Source organism: Eurosta solidaginis, chromosome 2 (assembly GCF_040869045.1).
Source record: "Eurosta solidaginis isolate ZX-2024a chromosome 2, ASM4086904v1, whole genome shotgun sequence".
In the NCBI taxonomy this organism is placed as follows: Eukaryota; Metazoa; Arthropoda; class Insecta; order Diptera; family Tephritidae; genus Eurosta; species Eurosta solidaginis.
Window position 1 is genome coordinate 42,815,389 of NC_090320.1, and position 20,477 is coordinate 42,835,865.

Sequence of the window (20,477 nt, forward strand, 5' to 3'; positions counted from 1 at the left end):
TTCGGGAACTTTTGGAAACACTTCCGGGGCGTTTCTGGATGGTTTTCGGGATCCGTCCGCGATAGCGTCGGGGTCATTTCGTGGCTTTTTCTGGATAATTTCGTTATCATTTTGGGATCCTATCAGGTTATCAGCTCATAAAGTTCTTTTTTTTACTCAATTACAAAAATAAAATGCATTAGACAGAAAAAAATTTTAAACAGATAACTTTATAAGCAGGCTAACGTGAATAGCCCACATATTTCATTTTCTCCTTGCGGACGGGGCCGCGGGTAAAGGCTAGTAATAAATATTCTTAAACATAATTTTATTTACACGTCTGCACCGTGTGGCGTGGAGTTCTGTTCTGTCTGTTTGTTAGTAAATGTTTGTACAAGCAAGCGCAATTTGCTGTGATCGTTTTGTAGTTTACTCTGATGTTAGTTTGGTGTGTTTATAATGTGTAATACTGCAAGAGTAAATCTCTTCGTATGTTGTTATTCCTGTGCAAGAATTTCGGCTGCGCTGTAATTCGACGAGTGGCCACTAGATGCACAGTGGGCCATGAGTACAGTTTTGTGATTTACAACATAATTACACTCTTTAAAATGGAAATAATAACAAAGTCCGAAAGAAGTAAACTCTGCGCAACTACAGCACAACCCCCAAGAATCTATGGTCTACCCAAGATACACAAAAAGGGATTCCCACTATGGCCTGTGCAAATATGTTGCAGACATATTAAAGAAGTTAATGTCCGAGTCTTTGTACAATATAAATAATACACTGGACTTCAAAGAAAGAGTAAGTTATATATATATTTGCGACAGCGTGAAACTCGTACATTTTGACGTGGCTTCACTCTTTCCTGGCATACCAATTCAGAAAAATGGTCAATTATAGAACAAAACACTAAAATACCCAAACAAAATTTTATAGAAATACTAACATTTTGACACAAGATAGTCGCTATTTAAAATACAACGATAAAATATACACTTAGCGGAAGGATTCGCCAACTCCACCAGTGATAGCCGACATTATGATGGAAAAGCTACTCGAAAATATAATGGAAAACTTGAGCTGTAAGCCAAGATTGCTCACAAAATATGTAGAAGACTTATTTGCGATAGTACGAGAAAATGGCATACAAAAGACAGCAGGCATCCTAAGCTCTTTTAACGAAAATATAACTTTCCCAACAGAAAAAGAACAAGACGGAAAATTAGCATACTTGGGATCTATAGTAAATAGATGTGGCAATCAACTAAAATTAAAATGGTATAGGAATTCGACATCATCAGGACGAATCGTTAACTTTAATTCAATACATCCCAAGTCGATGATAATGAATACAGCGATGGGCTGTATACAAAGGATGATGCGGACTTCTGACGAAATTTATCACAACAATATAGAAAGAGAAATAATAGACATGCTAAAAGACAACGATTTTCTAAAACGTACCATAAAAATACTGTTGAAGAAATTTAAAAATTCCACCGGAAACAAAATTCCAAAAATTCCGTGGTTTTTAAGTCAGTAGCATATGTTCCTAAATTATGAGAGAGTCATACAAAATCTGACTGCTACGACAAAAATAGCACACAAATCTACAAACACTCTGAAACTTTTATTTAATAAAAAAAAAAGAAAGAAGTAAGGTGGTATATAGCATTCCGTGTAATGGTAGTATCTACGAATCATGTAATCGCATTTATGTAGGAATAACAAAATCCAAACTGAAAACTAGAATTGCTCAACACAAGTCGGATTATAAACAGTGTAATTATGTTACAAATCAAAAAACTGAACTCATGGCCCACTGTGCATCTAGTGGTCACATGCCGAACTTCAGCGCAGCCGAAATTCTTGTAAAGGAACAACAACATATGAAGAGATTTACGCTTGAAATATTACACATTATAAACACACCAAATAGTTAAGGTCAGACTAAACTATAAAACGGACACAGTAAATTGCACAGTAAATTGTATAAACATTTACTAACAAACAAGCAGTACAGAACTCCACGCTACACGGTGCAGACGTAAAAATAAACGTATTTTGAGAATATTTATTATTATTTATTTGTTTTAATTTTCAGTTGTTGTTGCTTAGCCTGAATGTAACTTTTCCACGTGAGGCGTCGATCAAGATGCATTCCTAGAAATAGGAATTTGTTTATTATTTAAAAATACAGCAGGACATTGCTCTCTTCTTAGTGTAAAAGTGACGTGTGTGGACTTTTCCGAATTAACTTTTATTTTCCATTTGTTAAGCCAAGACTCCAAAATTTGGAGTTGATTTTGTAGAAGAGATGAGGCTTCTACAGGCGACTCGCTATAAGCGATAAATGCTGTATCATCAGCAAAGATGGACTAACGATGAGAAAACAATGGACATACAGACGGACAATTCAGAACAATAAGTGGAGGGAAAATTTTGAGGTTTTCTCGAAAAAAAAATTTTTTGTTATAACTTTTTACTAAAAGGTGGACAACGAAAATTTTTTCTGGACAAACATGACAAATGATGAGCAAACGACGGACATACGATTTAGCACAATAAAGCGAAAAAATTGGGGGTTTTTTCGAAAAAAAAAGTTTTTGCTACATCTTTTTAAGGAAAGGTGGACAAACTAAAATTTTTCCTAGGAAAACATGGACAAACGACGAGCAAACGACGGAAATACGATTTAGCACAATAATTTTCCGCTTTGGGATTCTTTTGAAAAAAAATATTTTTGTTATAACATTTTAACAAAAGGTGGATAAACCAAAATTTTTCTGGACAAACATGAAAAAACGATCGGCAAACGACGGACATACGATTTAGCACAATAAAGCGAAACGAGCGAGCGTTGGGGTTTTTTCGAAAAAAAAAAATTTGTTATAACTTTTTCAGAAAAGGTGGACAAGAGTACACCTATATTGGATCCCAAGGCATAGGGTAATAGATGGGAATAAAAAAGTGGATCCTTTACCTAAAAGGGGCGCATCCCAACCTAACCTAACCATTCATGTCAATGTAATGTTGTGTCTTTTGCACAATATAAACTTAACGCTCTAGTTTTTGCATTAACAATTATGTAAGAGTATAAATTAATAATTTCAAAATCGTTAAAAAAAAGTTATTCAGGGGAGTATTGGAGCCTACCTTTTAAAGATATCCAGCATATCATTCCTTCTAATTATCACTGTGTGGTTATTTTCGCGACTGCGAACATTTCGCGATTTGTTGGGACTATTCAAAGATTATTTTCTGGACGGTATCGATACTGTTTTCAAGATCATAAATTTGCATATCGCCATAGTTTTATGTTGTATTTTCTTCGTATGGACTGGCCCGCGGGTATTGGCTAGTTTCACGAATATGTGAAAGATGAACAGACATTTGAATCCATAACAAATTAACGTCTCATTAATACTTAGGGCAAGATCTTGATTATGTCAGCCCACTTAAGCTGTAAGTGTTGTTACTGAAAATTAGAGCACTGCTCCCAACTCTGGTTTTGTAGTAGTGTACGTTGGAATATTACCAACTTGAAAACAGATAAAACTAATTAATAAAACTAATATGTACTTTTCATTAAAAATACAGTCATTGTACACGTGTCAACTTAATAACATACTTTGCAAATACGTACGGGCAAGTCCTTGGTAATGGCCTCGAGGTAAGAACGCATTTCAACCTGCATAAAAGAGAACATAACCAGCTGAATGAACAGATATTACAATATTTGACCGCATATGACGAGGTTCGGACGCGACAAGAAATAGAAGTAATTTTTTAATGCTTGTGAAAGCATGCAAAATTTAAAGAAGCTAAGGGGATTTTACATTCCTTAAATGAGAGACAGAAGGTGAAATAAAGACTGAATGCCAGTAATTTTTCGAAATCTGATATATCTTTTTAAAACGCTGAATATAAGCTTAAATGTATTCTTTGCGAGACATCAAGTTTTAGGTCTAGCAGAGTAAATAAAATCAGCATACTTGGAATTTCGAATACGCCCTAACTTTCCCTCTGTTTATTCTTCGACAAAGTTTTAGGCCATTCAATAGAGTACGTTCTCGTGCTTCTATCGATATACAACTGTTAGTTTTATAGAAGAAACAGAACAAAAGTACAAAATAAATCAAAACTTTAAAGAGGCCATATATAATTTTGCGCTCAAAAACTCACGAATATAATACATCCGTTGAAATTTGGATAATATGGGAAGATATTCACATTAAACCATTTCTAGTCGACAAATATATATATATATATATATATATATATATATATATATATATATATATATATATATATCTTTTAAGCAGATAAGATTCACAACAAACATATACAACCTAGCTTGCCTTTTTTGTGTCTTCATATGAAATTGTTGAATACATCAATAACACCTATGTAAATGAATCTTTAAAACTCATATCATGTTGAAATCAGAATTGATTTTAGATTTTCCTCAGATAATCCTTTGTATATATAAATTAAAAAAGATATACAACAATTTAAATTTTCGTCATATTTTGTAAATTTCCTCTAACATCTCCAATAATCAATTAACTGCTGGAAGCGCAAAATGCCCTCTTTCTGGCAACATATAAGTTTTGTTCGTTGGCTAAACAGAAATAAAATTACAGGCCAATATATGAATGAACTAATGGAAGAGAGGTAATGGATTTGACAAATTTTAGACACCAATAGAAAATGCTACCCTAGGCTAGGTTAGGTTAGGTTAGGTTTAAGTGGCTGCCATCTGCATCGGAGTGGCACATCTAGGCCTTTATAGGCCCATTGTCAAACCACACGGATTTGTTCCTACTCTCCTAATCAAACCACTTCGTTAAGTTTGTCAAGCTAACTAAGTGTCGTGTATTGACCTCAGCTATATCAGTCAGATCTACGAGAAACTTCTTGCCCATAGAACACTGCCTTCTTCTACCGAGCGCTGGACATTTACAGAGTAGATGCCTAACAGTTTCAGGCTCTTCTTCGTTGCCGCAGCTTCTACAATAATCATTAAATGGAGCACCCATCCTTTCCGCATGCGGTCCAATAAAAACGTGACAAGTGAGAATACCTACAACTAAGGAAAGATCCCTCTTACGGAGGGTGAGAAGCTCTCGCGATCTCTTCTCATTCCATTCCGGCCATGTTAGTTTTCCTGTTTGACATCTATCATGATGCTTCCACCTGGCTCCCGCTTCCATCAGTAGAGCATCTTTTATCTTGAGCTTGCAGGTGGAGTGCGGCATGCTCAACCTCTTCCAGGATGGCGAAAGTGGAAGGGAGGTTCCATTCCTTGGAAACTCATCCGCCATCTCATTACCTGGCATGCCCTTATGTTCCGGAACCGATACCAGATGCAGAGTAAACTGTTCAGCCAACACGTTAAGTGATCTGCGACAGCCTACTACAGTTTCAGAATTAGTTGTGACAGAGTCACGGCCTTTCAGTGCCGCCTGACTGTCTGAGAATATATAAATGTGCTTCTGACCGACTGCCTTCTGCCTAAGGCGTCCACAGCATCTTGCATGGCCGCAAGCTCGGCCTAAAATACGCTACAGTGATCCGGAAGGCGAAACGATCTTTGTATGTCAAATCGTTGCGAATAGACACCCCCTCCGACCCTGTTATCCAGTTTAGATCCATCTGTGTAGATCTGAATGCTGTTATTGGGCCAATCAGAGTCATTCACCCACTGTTCCCTCTCAGGGATTAATACTTCGTATCCCTTGTTAAAGTTAGTATGTGGTTTTCAGAAATCTGTCCATTATGGTATGCAGTTGCATACCATTCTCTGTCGAGAATTTCAGTATGGTTGCAGTGAGACCATGTGGTCAGTTTCCTCAGTCTAATAGTTGCACATGCTGCATATTTTATGCCTACCCTAAATTTCCCAAAATATTTTAGAAAACAGACCTATTTAACATCTGAAAGCTTTTTCAATTTCAAGTCGACGTTTGCGTACTAGGAAAATAATAAGGTTAAGGGCAGGCTCAATTTATAAAACTAAAACTAAATAAAAGTCTAGACAAAATCTTATTAAAAGCAAAAATATAGATCTGGGCTTAACAGCGCAATAATATTAAGAATGAACGTTATATTTTGTTAGTAAAACGTAAAACATTCAAATTTGCAAAATCGATGAAGCCTTTCTTTTAAATAATGTTTCTCTGTCCAGGATGAAGGGAAAGAATAAACTATTTGATTTCCACATCATACGCATATTTGAGCTTTAATCCCAAGTGATAGAAATAAAGTCTGACCACCTTTGATTTTCGGTTCGTGATGGAATTTATTTTGGATTCGCCCACATATAAATAAACAAACAGTTGCAAAGCAATGTTGTTTTGAACAAAAATTGGCAAAATGCGTCATTTGATTTGTTATTTTGATAGAGCAAAATATGTTTGTTCAGCTAATTAAAACACACAAACAACAAATAAGGTTGTCTAAGTTTGGTTGGCCGAATATTATGTACTCAGCGTGGCTCGCGAAATGTTTTGTAATGATTGACCGGAATAGGGGCGTGGCACCGCCCATTAAAAAAATTACTCATAACTTTCTCTTACAATAAAGCTTGAAGTGAAATAACATTGATACAAAACTATTTTTCGCTAAGATATAGCTTATTATTCTAGTCCACGACCCTTTTAAACATCCCTTATATAAAAGTGGGCGTAATTTTTAACCGATCCCGTCGATTTTTCCTAGAAATATTTCCCGCTATAAGGAAAATATGTGTACCCAATCTTATTACGATCCTTTAATTTTATTTTTTGGCTCGCGAAACATAGAAAATTGTTTGGTCATAAAAGGAGCGGTGCCACGCCAATTTTCAAAAACTAATTTTTTTTTCCTTTTTCTTGTTAGTCCACTTGGAAAATGAAACACCATTTATATAAAGCTCTTTTTTGCAAAGATATTATTTAATTCATCTACGACCCTTTTAAAAATCTTTTATATAAAAATGGGCGTGGTCCATCACCGATTTCGTAATTTTTTTTCGAAGCATTCTTTATAGTAAAGGCAATCTGCTTTAGCTTTAACGGTTTTTGATTTATGATTAATAATATTTGTAAAATTGATTTTATCACAAGTGGGCGATGCCACGCCCATTTTCGAAAAAAAATCAAGAGTCCTAATATCAGTAAAATAATCGGGTTTTATGTTTATAGCGATGGGGGATAAGCGCCAAGGAACCCATATACCAATTGCAATATTTTTTCTCAATATTTACTCAAGTTGTCGTGTGCACTGACAGAGAGACGGACGGGTGAACGGACATGGCTAAATCAATTCCTTTTTTCATCCTCAGCAAATATGATATATGGAAGTCTATATTTACACTGCGTGTACAGCACGTTGAGTATATTTCAAATTCCGGAAATCTTATTTTTTATTTACACTACTAGAAACAGATAAAACTAATTAAGTGTTCCCATTGTACTTTTCATTAAAAATACATTCATTGTACATGTGTCAACTTAATAACACACTTTGCAAATACATATGGGCAATATCCTGGAAACGGACGCGTTATTCGCACGCATTTCAACCTGCATAAAAGAGAACATTAGCAGCGGACTGTGCGGATATTAAAATATTTGAGATAATAATTGTGGGTACCTCAAAAATGTAAGTACATATATATGACCATATATGATGAGGTTCGGACGCGACAAGAAATTCTAGTAATTTTTAATGCTTGTGAAAGTACGCAAAACTTAAAGAAGCTAAGCGGAAATTTTAAAACTCTGTAATTAGCTTAAGTTCGTTTACGGACGCGACAATTTTTTTCCCCCCAATGTATTACACCATATGACATTGAAAATATATTGTTTGCGAGACAAACTCGCCTTTTTTCCGCAACTACGGAACAAAAGGTGCAGTAAGAAATATTCAGGCTACATTGCGTCTATGAGATCAACTCCTAACGCTTCTACCACAAAAGCCTCAAACGTGCTCCTAGATTGGACGATACATGTACAGAAACTGCCTAGTTGTGGGTGAAGGTATGCCTGTGCAAAAGCAACACGGAAAATGATCAGCCGTCTCATGGAAACCTTGATGTTCCCTTACCATAAATGTAGTACGAACCATTAGTGGCGACGCAGTTTGAAAATAGTTAGAGAAGTAACCAACGCTTTCGTGCAGCTTGGCGTTCACTGTCACTGGCGACGAATATATTGCTGCCAATTTATGAAGAAATTAATGGAATAAAATTGACACAAAAACACAGACATAACTTGGCACGTGGAAATGAATCAACTACAAAAATATATGATAGTAACACGTCTAAAAGTAGGCAACACTCAGCCTTGCTATTTACGCATGCGCTTAGTGCTGTCACAATCAGTGTTGCCATTTTAGCTTTTTTCAAGCTGGATTTAGCTTTGTTTTCACCGTTCAGCTTGAATAGTTGCGATTTAGCTTTAAGCTTTTTTTCAGCTTTTTTTTAGAAATTTTTTAGCTCTTTATAGCTTTCAAAATGTTAGTAAATCTAAAAAAAACAGTTTTATATATATTCAATTTTAAGAACATTAAATGAATGTGGCTAGATTTAAAAAATTTGAGGGGCTAAGGAACAGATAATGTTGGCATTATGGTAGGCAGAAACCGAGGCTTAGTAACTTTATTAAGGCAACATCAACCTAATATCATTTTTGTTCCGTGTGTTTGCGCCTCGATTCTATGACTGAACTAAATTGAATTTTTTGATTTCAGAAACATTTGACTGGGTTTCTATGTCCACATGTAGTCTTACTTACATAAAGCCTTATTAAAAGAAACTACTTGCTGTATTATGATCTTTTATATAAGGCTTGTATATAGGCCACCCAAAATGAAGCTTATATGAGCTGTTATAATGACGAGGTTGAATAAGGATTGGTGTACCATAGTATAACCTTATTTTAACCTTTATTGCACGTAAAGAATTGTTTGTACTTATAATAAGACACCATCAGACATATTTCAATACTTTATTTAACCGGGGGGTCATTCATCGGCAGTGGTTCGGCCAACCCGGAAAGTGTCATGAAGATATTCCCTAAAAAAATTCATTTGCCAGATATCGTTTGGAGTTGGTGTAAAACACATACCAAAAACTTTAAACAGATTCTCAGAAAGTGTGCAATGTAAAGTTTACATCTTTCATGGGTTCTTTAAAAGGACAAACGGTAGATTTCCTTATTGAAAATAGTTTTATCGGCGTTCTTAATTGCAAATAAAAAACCATTTACCTCAAACATACTACGCAAATTTAGACTACTAATCGAGATAGATATAGACTTCTAAATATCAAAATGATCTGGGTGAAAAGAGAAATTAATTTAGCCATGTCCGTCCTTCCGTCTGTAAACACGATAACTTGAGTAAATTTTGAGGTACCTTGATGAAATTTGGTATGTGGGTTCCTGGGCGCTCATCTCGCTTTTAAAATGAACGGAATCGGACTACAACCACGCCCACTTTTTCGATATCGAAAATTTCGAAAAACCGAAAAAGTGCGATAGCTCATTACCAAAGACGGATAAAGCGATGAAACTTGGTAGGTGCGTTGACCTTATGACGCAAAATAGAAAATTAGAAAAAATTTCGACAATGGGAATGGCACCGCCCACTTTTAAAAGAAGGTAATTTAAAAGTTTTGCAAGCTGTAATCTGGCAGTCGTTGAAGATATCAGATGAAATTTGGTAGGCACGTTACTCCTATTACTATATGTGTGCTAAATAAAAATTAGCGAAATCGGATGACGAACACGCCCACTTTAAAAAAAAATATTTTTTTAAAGTCAAATTTTAACAAAAAATTAAAAACTTACAGTATAAAAGTAAATTATATTAACATTCGGCTCCAGTAATGATATGGTGCAACAAAATACAAAGATAAAAGAAAATTTCAAAATGGGCGTAACTCTGCCCTTTTTCATTTAATTCGTCTAGAATACTTTTAATGCCATAAGTCGAACGAAAATTTACCAATCGTTGTGAAATGTGGTAGGGACATAGATTCTATGATAATAACTGTTTTCTGTGAAAATGGGCGAAATCGGTTGAGGCCACACCCAGTTTTTATACACAGTCGACCGTCTGTCCTTCCGCTCGGCCGTTAACACGATAACTTGCGCAAAAAGCGATATATCTAAACTAAACTTAGTTCACGTACTTATCTGAAGTCACTTTATCTTGTTATAAAATATGGCCGAAATCCGACTATGACCACGCCAACTTTTCCGATATCGAAAATTACGAAAAATGAAAAAAATGCCATACTTCTGTACCAAATATGAAAAAAGAGATGAAACATGGTAATTGGATTGGTTTTTTGACGCAAAATATAACTTTAGAAAAAACTTTGTAAAATGGGTGTGACAGCTACCATATTAAGTAGAAGAAAATGAAAAAGTTCTGCAGGGCGAAATCAAAAGCCTTTGAAATTTTGGCAGAAATACTGTTCGTGGTATTACATATAAAAATAAATTAGCGGTACCCGACAGAAGATGTTCTGGGTCACCCTGGTCCACATTTTGGTCGATATCTCGAAAACGCCTTCACATATACAACTAAGGGATACTCCCTTTTAAAACCGTCATTAATACTTTTAATTTGATACCCATATCGTACAAACACATTCTAGAGTCACACCTGGTCCACCCTTAATGCGGTATCTCGAAAAGGCGTTCACCTATAGAACTAAGGCCCACTACGTTTTAAATAATCATTAACACTTTTCATTTGATACAAATGTCATACAAACACATTCCAGGGTTACCCTAGGTTCATTTTGCTAAATGGTGATTTTCCCTTATTTTGTCTCCAAAGCTCTCAGCTGAGTATGCAATGTTTGGTTACACCCGAACTTAGCCTTCTTTACTTGTTTTTTTTTTTTATTTTTTATGAAATTTTTTATTCTGTTATGTCTTTTATGAAAAAAGTAAAAAATAAAACGCATTGAAAGATGCCTTAAACTTTTAGCTTTTTTTCTTAGCCTTAAAAATTTTTATTTAGCCTTTTTTAGCTTTTTATTTTTGTCAATCTAGCCTTTTTCTGAAAAGGTTCTGGGAACACTGTTCACAAGTCATTTATTTACATCTGACTATATGAGTGACAGGCAACCGAATATTATATACTTTTAGGCGCACATCATATTTTCATAGACATTTTTGGAATTGAAGTTTTGAAGAGAACGCTGGCATAAGCCAATAGTAACATCTCTTAATAGTTTCAAAATCCAAACGAAATAATCTCTAGATCGTCGCCTCAGAAAACGAATGGCGTATGTTACAAAACACAGTTTCGAGAAAATCGACTTTGGAGTTTAAATAGGAATTATTATACAAAAACTATACGGTACACTTTTGTGATTTTTTCACGAGTTGTAGAGAGTGTGACTGATTTCGACTTCCGATTTTCAAAAATTCAATATCTTCAAAAGATTAAGAAATAAAAGACTTTTCATTCAGTATGCATATGTCGCATGTGACGTTTGCTCACCAATATGTTTTCGTCATAGCAGATACGACAAAATTCCTTGTTGTGAAAATACGTTCTTGTAAACAATGAGTTTCGAAGATGTTAAATTTCAAACATTTCTAACTTAACGTAGAAAAAATGCCCACCACCAACGTTTTTCAAATAAAAATCATAGCTTTAATTAATCGTTTTACTTTTAAATAACATACAAAAAATTGTATACATTTCCATACAAAATAAAAAAAAATAATACTCATGAATTCAATACTTTGTACTTTTGTATAAGTACTTTAAAGGTAAGTATTTCTAAGAAACACTTTAGGCGTTTGACAATATTTCTAGTGGGTGTTGGAGACTTATTGCAAGCTGAAATGATAAAGTTGTAAGATTTTTTGTTTATATATTAAGGAACTATAAACAACTCACAAGAACTATAGTCAGAGGGTAGTGGTCGTAAGATGGCCCGTGAAGTACTTGCAGATGCACTTATAACCTTGACATCTCCAGAATTTTCATAAATTTTTTTAAGGTTGCACGGTGGTATATTTTCTTCTTCAGATGAATGACTAGAACTATATTATTCTATATCTTATTTCTGTTAATATGTGAAAATGGTTTAAGTACTTACTGATACAAAGTGTCGCTTTTTCCCCATTGTGAGCGGGGTCCGCCAATATTTCCCCCATCATCCTAAAATATTTTACAATACATTTAAATAATATTTGATACACACTATGTTCTTATTATTAAAAGCATAATAGACCTATATTTTAACTTACGTTGAGAGATCTTCGTCTAATTTTGCCGCAGGCGATGACTCATCCATCTTAAACGCACAACGATAGACAGCTGACTGAATAAATTGCATGCATTACACTGCTTAAGCTATGTATGAATACGACAATTGTTTACAATTTTTCTGTATGCAAATGTTGTATATGGTCAGTTTAGCGCCACTTGCCACAAATGTTTAACAGCAATAATGGAAAATGAATTTCTATAGAAATCTGTCGTATGTGACATATTCCTAGCACATACAACAAAAGACATATCCAAATGGTTATTTTTGGTAACATGCGACGAATTGCATACTAAATAACTCGATAACTAAAGGAGATAGGAAAAAGTGGATCGAAGGAATTGAAAGCTCAGGCTCAATTTAGTTATTCTGCATCAAAAGTTGAAAATCGCTAAATTTCACATTCGCCGTTCGTTTTCTGGGGCGACGAGATGGTTACCTGTATTAGCAATAGAACCAACGCTCTAAAGTGTTAAAAACATAAATATGTAAATAAAATGCACCTTATAAGTACGCTAATTTTAAGGTCAATTAAGATGTTTATTAGGGTCGTCCAGAAAATATTTTTTTTTTCCTTTTGGTATGGAGAGAATATTGTCCAGGTCATCTAAAAATATAGCATGAAGAAATTTAAGTTTTTCATTTTTAAGCTCTTCGCGGCTTTACTCTTTTCATAGAAATCATATGGGGAATCTCATACAATTTTTGGTTCAATCTAAACCTGGAATAACTTTTAAATGAGTCAAGTTAGCAAAACTCTTTTGAGACCTTTTTCATATTCCTTTCAATTTCATATAAGAATATGTATAGCAAGTGATTTGGGTACTAAGGGTTGGAGCTCCAGTAAACTTTGTACAAAAAAACTATCATACGATTTGTATGGAAGAACTAAAGTCATGATGAGGCATATCCAAACATTAATACTCCACGAAATAAACTCGCCTTGACGGTCACGTCACTGTTCATGCATATAAATTCGAGACTGTGAAGGATTTCGTTTATCTGGGAATCAGCATTAACACCGAAAACAATGTCAGCTTGTTACAATGTAGAAATCAAACGGAGAATAACTCTTGCCAAGAAGTGCTACTTTGAATTGAATAAGCAATTTTAAAAGTAAAGTCCAAAAACCAAACTCTTCAAGTTGCTCATCATACCTGTACTAAGGTATGGCTCGGAATCATGGACGGTCTCAGAGAAGATAAGATGACTCTTCTAGTGTTCGAGATAGAAGTTCTCAGGAAGAATTATTATCCAGTCAGCGATTCCGATAGCAAGCATCGAAGGAGGCCTAATAATGAATTTGAGCTGTTTGCAGATCTAGCTAGGTCATGTGATGAGAATGAACGGAGACGCTCCAGTCAAAAAAGTATTTTAATTTGACACCATTGTTGGAAGCAGCGGAAAGGTGAGGCCTCCGCTTAGAGGGAATGCTTGACCTCACTTGGTGCTTCCAATTGGCGTCAGTTATCGCGAACCAGAGAAAGCTGGCGTCATAGATTAGACGGTTAAGCGGCAATTAATAAAATTATAATACCAAGAGGGGAAAAATAATATGTGACCCGGCCAATGAAAAGGTGGCTTATGACTCAAAAAATTACTACTACTAAGAAACTGAAGAAATGCATTGTTTATCTTTAACAGCTGTTTCTCGCAATTTCTTTTTTGAGTCATAAGCCACCTTTTCATAGGCCGGGTCACATATATTATTTTTTGTGGCTCAGCCTAATGCGTATACAACAAATTCGATTCACACAATAGGTGAAAAATTGTGCCGATTATTTCTGAGTAAATACATAAAAGAGAAAATACAATAAAAATTATAAACATAGAAACGGGTAGGTTTATTTAAAGCTTTTCATGCATAAACCTCAAAATGGATATTTCGGCACCCACAACGAGCAAATGTAAACCAATTTGTCTTTGTTACAAAATCCAGCAACAACAACCACAAAAAAAGGTTTAAGATTAAAAATGTACAGACATATAAATAGCAAAATAAATTTGTTAATCATAAATGCAAATTGTTGCTTGAAATATTTTTCTTTGATTTCGCTTTACTCAAAGGAATTCGAATGAAACCATTTTTTATGCATCTCGTAGTAAGCATTCCTTACCTTTTGTTGTATTTTTAGTAGAACCTAAAAACGTGCTATCTTCGAACCTTTTTATTGTTATAAATTGTTATTTTGCTTATAGCATAATAAAATCTGCTTACCTTAGCTATGTGCAGTCGTATCAAATTTGTATAGAGTATTGTTTTGATATGCTGCCCAAAGTTTTGACCAGCTTTAAGCCTCCGTAACAATAAGTAAAATTACGAGATAATTTATTCTCTTGAGTGCATATAGTACTTTAAGCTTTTGAAATTAATTTGTTTCGAATTGCTGTTTTCGCAAATGTTTATTTATTCGGTTTGTTTTTTTTTTTTTTTTTGTCTAAAATGTGATATTTGAGCAGCTCAGCTAGTTAGATTGGTACATGCAGACATGTTTACATAGCAGATTTGATAAAATATGTTGTCAGCTTTTCATAATTTGCTTTTATTTGACGTAAATTACATTTGACAGCTTTTATTTCGTAAACTATCAATATGACTCAAGTACTTAAGATTACCTGAAGAGATACTTTTAAGTTATTCCGTATTCGTATTGAAATGTATGTTTTGCTAATGCCACTTCCAGACGTTCTTAAAAAATCAATAAAAAAAGAGCCTAAAACTGTGCAATACATGCCTTTATTTCTTTAACTAGGTGGTCTACGTAGTATTGCATAGTTCTTCTTGTTCCTTTTTTATATTGTTATTTATTGCTATTATTTATATGATTTTTTGTTTGTTTTGTAAAACCATGAACCGAAAACGCCCTTCAAGATCTTTCCTTAAATTTCGGTGGTAAAATCGCTTAAACACTATCAAGGCGCCTAAAAGCAGACAATGCTCAATTTCTTGATTCTCTCATTGTTCAAAAAAAAAAAAGTTGTGAAAATGGCGTTCAAACTACATTCCTACCAGGAACCATTAAGCAAAGCAAGCTGTTGGGACATTAGGAGCTAATATGCCAATACATTTTTCCAATCTTTATGCCTAGCCATCCCGAATTTGAGACTAATACACCGGATTAAGGGGTTTAATGTATTTTCACTGTAGGGGCATGATTGTCGAAAGAGCAGAGGACAAGATTAAAAAAATCGTTCCCGAGGTAGTCGAGCTAGTAACAGAAGGTGAAAGAACCGAATGCAGTAACGTTTATATTCGCCCAAGGACAGAACACATCCTCAAAACTCTTCTGAACTTGCGATTACAACAGCGAAAACGAAAGCGACACAGACTAACAGCAAACGTTGATCTTCTCCTTACTAATCGTAGACATGACGCACTAACTTGTGGCGTTAAAAAAGATTTTATGTCGCCGCATCTATGATCGACGCTATGGATAGCACCTTGGTGTATGCGGGTATAACTGGCCGACCAGGAAATTTCGAGATATAGGGTAATCCTCACAGATCAAAAGATGCGTAGAGCACAGGAAGACTTGTATTTTATTTTTAAAATCGGGACTCCCGACTATTGCATACTTTAAGGCACAATTGTTGTAAGTTAGACTTTGCAATCGAGCCTGCATATTTCGGAAATCGCTGTTCTCTGTACAAATTCACTTAAAATATTTTTAAGAATATGTATCGTGAGCGCCCTCTTGTTTTCTTGAATTTTTACACACGACCATAATTGTTTTGGCATATCAGGAAAAAGCTGTCCAAACAGGTAATGCCGGCGTTGAAGTTATTAATTTTTATACTCCCAAATCAAAACTTGGTATTTGGCTGGTTGGCACGAATTTTATAATTGAAATTTAAGTAACTTCTCGATAAGCCACAAGCTTGAAACATTGATCAAAATATTTCAAACAAGTAAGGAAGCTAAGTTCGGGTGTAACCGAACATTACATACTCAGTTAAGAGCTATGGAGACAAAGTAAGGGAAAATCACCATGTAGGAAAATTAACCTAGGGTAACCCTGGAATGTGTTTGTATGACATGTGTATCAAATGGATGGTATTAATGAGTATTTTAAAAGGGAGTGGGCGTTAGTTCTATAGGTGGACGCCATTTAGGGATATCGCCATAAAGGTGGACCAGGGCTGACTCTAGAATTTGTTTGTACGATATGGGTATCAAATGAAAGGTGTTAATGAGTATTTTAAAAGGGAGTGGGCCTTAGTTCTATAGGTGGACGCATTTTCGAGATATCGCCATAAAGGTGGACCACGGGTGACTCTAGAATGCGTTTGTACAATATGGGTATCAAATGAAAGGTGTTAATGAGTATTTTAAAAGGGAGTGGGCCTTAGTTCTATAGGTGGACGCCATTTAGGGATATCGCCATAAAGGTGGACCAGGGCTGACTCTAGAATTTGTTTGTACGATATGGGTATCAAATGAAAGGTGTTAATGAGTATTTTAAAAGGGAGTGGGCCTTAGTGTTATGGGTGTTCGCCTTTTCGAGATATCGCCATAAAGGTAGACCAGAGGTGAATCTAGATTTTGTTTGTACGATATGGGTATCAAACGACAGGTGTTAATGAGTATTTTAAAAGGGAGCGGGCCTTAGTTCTATGGGTGGACGCCTTTTCAAGATATCGCCATAAATGTGGACCAGGGGTGACTCTAGAATGAGTTTGTACAATACGGGTATCAAATGAAAGGCCTTAATGAGTATTTTAAAAAGGGGTGGGCCTTAGTTCTATGGGTGTTCGCCTTTTCGAGATATCGCCATAAAGGTGGACCAGAGGTGACTCTAGAATTTGTTTGTACGATATGGGTATCAAATGAAAGGTGTTAATGAGTATTTAAAAAGGGCGTGGACCTTATTTCTATAGGTAGACGCCTTTTCGAGATATCACCATAAAGGTGGAACAGGGGTGACTCTAGAATTTGTTTGTACGATATGGGTGTCAAATGAAAGGTGTTAATGAGTATTTTAAAAGGGAGTGAGCCTTACTTCTATAGGTGGACGCCTTTTCGATATATCGCCATAAAGGTGGACCAGGGGTGACTCTAGAATGCGTTTGTACAATATGGGTATCAAATGAAAGGTGTTAAAGAGTGTTTTAAAAGGGAATGGGCCTTAGTTCTATAGGTGGACGCCTTTTCGAGATATCGCCATAAAGGTGGACCAGGGGTGACTCTAGAATGCGTTTGTACTATATGGGTATCAAATGAAAGGTGTTAATGAGTATTTTAAAAGGGAGTGGACCTTAGTTCTATAGGTGGACGCCTTTTCGAGATATCGCCATAAAGGTGGACCAGGGGTGACTCTATAATGTGTTTGTACGATATGGGTATCAAATTAAAGGTATTAATGAGGGTTTTGAAAGGGAGTGGTGGTAGTTGTATATGTGAAGGCGTTTTCGAGATATCGACCAAAATGTGGACCAGGGTGACCCAGACCATCATCTGTCGGGTACCGCTAATTTATTTATATATTGTTACGAATATTAGCAAAACTAAGGAGTGCTGCCATCTCTAAACCGATGCTAAGCAGTGACGTGAATTCACATCCATAGATCAATCATTATGTATCTACATAAACGAAACAATAATTGCGTCTACACATATGTACCATGTACGTATACGAGCAGCGGAGAGTCAATGCACAAACACATATGCATATATCTGAGATACTCCTATAAGTAAAAATTTAACAAGGATTGGTAAATTTTTGTTCAACTTATTGCATTAAAAGTATCCTAGACAAATTAAATGAAGAAGGGCGAAGCCACGCCCATTTTGAAAATTTCTTTTATTTTTGTATTTTGTTGCTCCATATCATTACTGGAGTTGAATGTTGACATAATTTACTTATAAATGTAAAGGTATTAACTTTTTTTTTTAATTTGACTTAAAATTTTTTTTTTTAAGTGGGCGTGGTTGTTCTCCGATTTTGCAAATTTTTATTAAGCATACATATAGCAATAGTAGTAACGTTCCTGCCAAATTTCATCATGATATCCTCAACGACTGCCAAATTACAGCTTGCAAAACTTCTAAATTACCTTCTTTTAAAAGTGGGCGGTGCCACGCCCATTGTCCAAAATTTTTACAAATTTTCTATTCTGCGTCATACGTTCAACTCGACTACCAAGTTTCATCGCTTTATCCGTCTTTGGTAATGAATTATCGCACTTTTTCGATTTTTCGAAATTTTCGATATCGAAAAAGTGGGCGTGGTTATAGTCCGATATCGTTCATTTTAAATAGCGATCTGAGATGAGTGCCCAGGAACCTACATACTAAATTTCATCAAGATACCCCAAAATTTACTCAAGTTATCGTGTTAACGGACGGACGGACGGACATGGCTCAATCAAATTTTTTTCCGATACTGATGATTTTGATATATGGAAGCCTATATCTGTTTCGATTCCTTTATACCTGTACAACCAACCGTTATCCAACCAAAGTTAATATACTCTGTGAGCTCTGCTCAACTGAGTATAAAAATCGTATTTGTGGTCCGATTTTCTTCATATTTGGAACACATAATACACACATGAATAGAAAGCGACCTATGAAAAAATCGCCGCTAGATAGCGCAAGGATCGAGTTATTCAAAAAAATCGTATTTGCGGTCCGATTTGGCTCATATTTGGAACACATAATACACACATGAATAGAAAGTGACCTATAAAAAATCGCCGCTAGGTGGCGCAAGCATCGAGATATTCAAAAAAAACCGTATTTTTGGTCCGATTTGGCTCATATTTGGAACACTTGGAAACTAAGGAGTGCTGCCATCTCTAAGCCGATGCTAAGCAGTGACGTGAATTCACATCCATAGATCAATCATTATGTATCTACATAAACGAAATAATAATTGCGTCTACACATATGTACCATGTACGTATACGAGCAGCGGAGAGTCAATGCACAAACACATGCATATATCTGAGATACTCCTATAAGTATGCAATGAGAAAAACTATAAAATTGTTCAACTGTAGTTACAGCTGAGAAGTTTGAGAGCTACTGGACTAGTAGATTCTGGAAGCGCCTAGAAGATGTATAAAATTGTGCTATTGTAATTACAGATGAGAAGTTTGAGAGCTATTGGACTAGTAGATTCTGGAAGCACCTAGAAGATGCGAAGGTTGAAATCAAAGAGTATAAAAGGCGACAATTGTAGAGGCGCTGGAATTCAGTTTGATTTGAGTTGTCAAGCAGTTACGACTAAGACGATATCAATAGCAGTATTATTTTGAAAGTCAGTTTCATTTAAGCTATCAGTTTGGTTATTAAGCTATTCGTTGCACAGTTTGAGTGTTAGTGTGAAGTATTTTAATAAAGGCCATTTCTCCATTATTCAATATTGGAGTTATTTATTCAACAGTTTAGCGATACGAACCTAGCAGAAGGGCAAATAAGAGGATTTGCAGCAAATTCGTTACAATATGTAATACCACGAACAGTATTCCTGCCTAGATTCCAAGGGCTTTTGATCTCGCCCTGCCGAACTTTTTAATTTATTTTACTTAATATGGAAGGTGCCACACCCATTTTACAAAGTTTTTTCTTAAGTTATATTTTGGGTCAATAAACCAATCCAATTACCATGTTTTATCCCCTTTTTCGTATTTGGTATAGAATTATGGCATTTTTTTTCATTTTCCGTAATTTTCGATATCGAAAAAGTGGGCGTGGTCATAGTCGGATTTCGGTAATTTTTTATACCAATACAAAGTGAGTTCAGATAATTACGTGAACAGAGTTTAGTAAAGATATATCGATTTTTGCTCAAGTTATCGTGTTAGCGGCTGAGCGGAAGGACAGACGGCCGACTGTGTATAAAAACTGGGCGTGGCTTCAACCGATTTCGCCCTTTCCTATCCTTGACAAATTAAATGAAAAAAGGCGAAGCCACGCCCATTTTGAAAATTTCTTTTATTTTTGTATTTTGTTCTCCATATCATTACTGGAGTTGAATGTTGACATAATTTACTTATATAATGTAAAGGTATTAACTTTTTTTTTTTTAATTTGACTTAAAATTTTTTTTTTTAAGTGGGCGTGGTCGTTCCCGATTTTGCAAATTTTTATTAAGCATACATATAGCAATAGTAGTAACGTTCCTGCCAAATTTCATCATGATATCCTCAACGACTGCCAAATTACAGCTTGCAAAACTTCTAAATTACCTTCTTTTAAAAGTGG

At 35.3% G+C, this 20,477-nt stretch overlaps 1 protein-coding gene across 13 annotated transcripts in view; it reads right to left on the reverse strand.

Annotated features, from left to right (window-relative positions):
• Positions 1 to 20,477, reverse strand: part of LOC137239611 (uncharacterized) — a 667,247-nt gene that overhangs the window by 632,470 nt on the left and 14,300 nt on the right. For 5 of the 13 annotated variants that reach the window (XM_067765115.1, XM_067765113.1, XM_067765117.1 and 2 more), the window contains exon 2: positions 14,487 to 14,884. The exons of 3 other annotated variants lie outside the window; for them this stretch is intronic. The gene's annotated coding sequence lies outside the window, so the exon portion shown is untranslated. Of the gene's footprint in view, positions 1 to 14,486; positions 14,904 to 20,477 lie in introns of those variants that run through there. 5 more of the 13 variants (XM_067765122.1, XM_067765120.1, XM_067765118.1 and 2 more) reach the window with 2 other exon arrangements.